A 3,848-nucleotide genomic window follows, 5' to 3' on the forward strand; every position below is an offset into this window, starting at 1 on the left:
GTGGGCATATGCCTCCATTTGAGTTTGGTTAGGTCATAGGTACATGTGGTAACAAGGATTGTCCCATGTGATCTCAAGGTTCTCTCCGGTTCAGCTCCGAGCGAGTTCCCCCAATACATCCAGAATCTGCCTAAGGGTAGAACCCCATGTCCGAGAAGCCGGACACACCTGGCGGGTAGCATTGGATATAAAACCATCTCAAATCACTCTCTGATCCTCGATTTCTGAGAAAACCCTAGATCGGGGTCCCGGCGGGGGATCTATACCGCCCTTATACATATATATAGGTTTCCCGCAAAGGGGTTCGCCAAAATAGCAGTGAGAAATAAATAAACAAAAAAAATGATTGGGATTAATAATTATATGGGTAATAATTATCTCTTTGATGCAAAAAAATGGAAAAACAAAAATGTGCATATCAGTCTATGTGCCGACGGCCAGCGTTGCGCCGAGGGTCACCGTCGGCACGACAGATTAGAAAGACCCACCTGTCGGCCTATGTGCCGACGGCCACCGTTGCGCCGAGGGCTACCGTCGGCACGATGCGTACGGCTCCGTGACGGCTTAACGGCTGGGCCCACCGTGTCAGCGCATGTACCGACGGCCGTCACAGTGCCGACGGTGACCTTCGGGCACCAGCTTCTTGTGCCGACGGTCCATTTGGCGCCGACGGTGACCGTCGGTGTCGCGCGCGGTGTGCCGACGGTGACTGTGCGCCGACGGTCAGCTCCGTCGCCGGTCGACGAGCGCTTCTGTGCCGACGGCCCCGACATTTGGCCGTAGGCACATGGCCTGGCCGTCGGCACACGGCGGCTCTCCCGTAGTGGTACCGTATACGTCTTCATGATCAAGTTGAATTAGATCAATTGGTCACGCAATTTGTGTAACGCAAACTGAAGTGCATATAGGGAGGCGAGGCCTAATGTATTACTCTTGAACTTAATGATTTTGTATTCGTCAGTTTGTTTCTTCATATTTACACACTAACCGCCACACTTAGAGCACCTCCAACCGTTGGCGCCCCCACGGCTAGATCCGGTGATAAATAGCGTCGGATTGGATGAAACTTTAGCGTGGGAAGCGCCGAATTTCTAGCCGTCTTCCCAGGTAGATGGCCGGAGATCGGCGTTTTTGTTTTAGTTTCACAGATAAATTTTGCCAATATTTGGCTTATTTTTACAAATAAACTTACAGTTCAACAAAACAAGCAAATAATTTGACAAGTTTTTAAACAAATCAAATGGAAACTAGTTGGTGTTGCCTCAGAGCCTCCATATGTGCTCCACCAGATCATCCTGCAACTGTTGATGCATTGTGGTGTCTCGAATCTCCTGACGCATAGCGATGAACGAAGCCCACGATGCCGACATCTGGTGATTATGTTGTGCAACAGGACCCTCTCTGTCATATGGTGCAACTTGTTCGCTCAGAGAAACCGTATACTTTCGCTCATTCTCAATAATCATGTTGTGTAAGCACACAAAACAGTTCATCACCTCCCACATCTGATCTTTGGACCAAGTCATAGCGGGTAACCGAACTACAACAAATCTCTGCTGGAGGACACCAAATGCACGCTCGACGTACTTTCGGCAACCTTCTTGTTCCTTGACAAACTCCACCTCCTTCGGGAGGACGGGGCTTGAGATAGTCTTCACAAATGTTGCCCACTTTGGATAGATACCGTCTGCAAGATAGTATCTCCTGTTGTAGTGCCGGCCATTGATTAAAAAGTCAACCGGGGGAGCATGACCTCAACAAGCTTGGAGAAGATCGGCGAGCACTGCAAGAAATTTATGTCGTTGTTGGATCCCGGCATATCAAAGAAGGAGTGCCAAATCCAGAGATCATGGATAGCTAATGCCTCAAGTATCACAGTGCAGCCTTTTTTGTGACCCTTGTACATTCCCTGCCAGGCAAACAGACAGTTCTTCCATTTCCAATGCATGCAGTCAATGCTTCCAAGTATCCCCAGAAATCCTCGAGCTTCATTCAAAGCGAGGATCTGAGCAGTGTCTTCGAAAGTGGGTGATCTCAAGTAGATGTCCCCGAACACTGCTATCACCGCCCTGCAGAACCGGTAGAAACAATCAAGGGCGATGGACTCCGCCATCCGAAGATAGTCATCCGTAGAATCACCAGGAGCTCCATATGTCGATCAGCATCTGCATAGCCACCGTGCACTTTTGGAGGGCAGAAAACCCTGCCATGCCGGTGCAATCCAACTTGCATATGAAATAGGGGTCGTACTCTCGAAGGTCATACTCAATTTTCAGGAAGAGCTTCCTGCTCATCCTGAAACGACGCCTAAAAACAGCCTCACCGTGCAATGGACTGTCGGCGAAGTAGTCGGCGTAGAGCATGCAGTAGCCCTCCATTTGCTGCCTCGGCTTGCACTTCCAGCAACCTAGTGCCGACCCACCACGGTGACCAATGGACTTCTCCGCGTACAAGCCAGACCGGCAAGCTGGGGTCAACATGTGCTCCTCGTCTTGGGCGGCGGCTGTCATCTCTTCTTCAAAAATCTCGGCGAACATCTGCTCCTCCTCGTCGTTCGAGTCCATGTCCGCCCAGGCAAATGGACGAACACCTGTCGGGCGTGTCGACGAGGCGCGACGCGAGGAGTTGCCCGACGGCGGAATATAGGCAGACGAAACGACGGACGGCGGAATATAGGATGGTGGGAGGAGGGACGGCGGAGTGCAGGCAACCGGCCGGCGGATTGGCGAGGGGTGGTGCCGGCGGCGACAGAGCAACGAGAGGGAAGGGGATTTGCAATGAGAAAGTGCTGGGGTTCGTGTGTTCTCTCCCGACAGAGCGGGCCCATCCCCGCTTTTCTCTCGTCTGGAGTCCCCGAAGACACCTCGGGGGGCGGGGATGGCCTGGGCTCTTTGGATGGATTAAGTGTCTATTTCGGGAGAAAAGGACGAATAGGGGGCGCGACTGGACCGAATAACGCTATCCGGATGAAAAAAAACTTCTACCGAAGACCTAGTTGGGGAGACGGCTGGAGGTGCTCTTAGGGTCAGTTTGGTTCTGCGTCCACAACCTGCTTCCGGTACGAAAAGCCAGAACGCTAACCAAAGGCCATGAAAACAAAAGCAGATTCTTTTTTTTTTTGAGGTCAAAACAAATATATTAAGCCAGCAAGCCGCCTCATTAAAAACCTTCCAGTCCCCTTAGGTACCCTGGTAAGGAAAAGAGTGCATCTGAAAGTTAAAGCAGATTCTTGGAAGCAGGCTGATTTCGTTAGTGTAATTTCTACCGCAGGCCTACCCGTGCTTCTGTCGCGGTGCCTTCAGAAGTTGGTGAAGATAACCAACCATGCCATTTGCAAGTGGCATACCGGGTCGATTCTTCTCTATCCTCCCCCGTGTCGCCATGCGGCCCTCTTCTTTCTCGCACCATTCTGATAACAAAATAGTTCCGTACAGAGTGACTCCATCTCCCGCTTTGCCGCCTCTGATAGTCGCGTCCGCTTCTACTGGGTGTTCCACCTAGGCCAGTCCCGGCCGCGTTGTCAGCAACCCAACTTTTTTTTAGGGAACCCACACTCTTTATCAATTCATCATAATGTTTGTACAATCAGCCTCAATGGTGTGACTAAGAAAGGCCGAAAAGTCTAGCCACTCCTCCTCTACCATGTTATCACATGCATAACGAGCACACTCATGCGCTACAGAGTTGGCCGATCAACCAGCAAAACTGAAATCAAAAAACTCGGAGAAAGAAACTAACTCATATATTTCACTAAGAATTGGAGGACCTGCCGCCACTCACTTGACTAGCCTTGTCCCGGCTAGAGGCGATGCCAGCGGGCAGACACCGCCGCCGCTTTACACTAGCGC

The sequence above is a fragment of the Lolium rigidum genome, chromosome 4 (assembly GCF_022539505.1).
Source record: "Lolium rigidum isolate FL_2022 chromosome 4, APGP_CSIRO_Lrig_0.1, whole genome shotgun sequence".
NCBI classification, from domain to species: Eukaryota; Viridiplantae; Streptophyta; class Magnoliopsida; order Poales; family Poaceae; genus Lolium; species Lolium rigidum.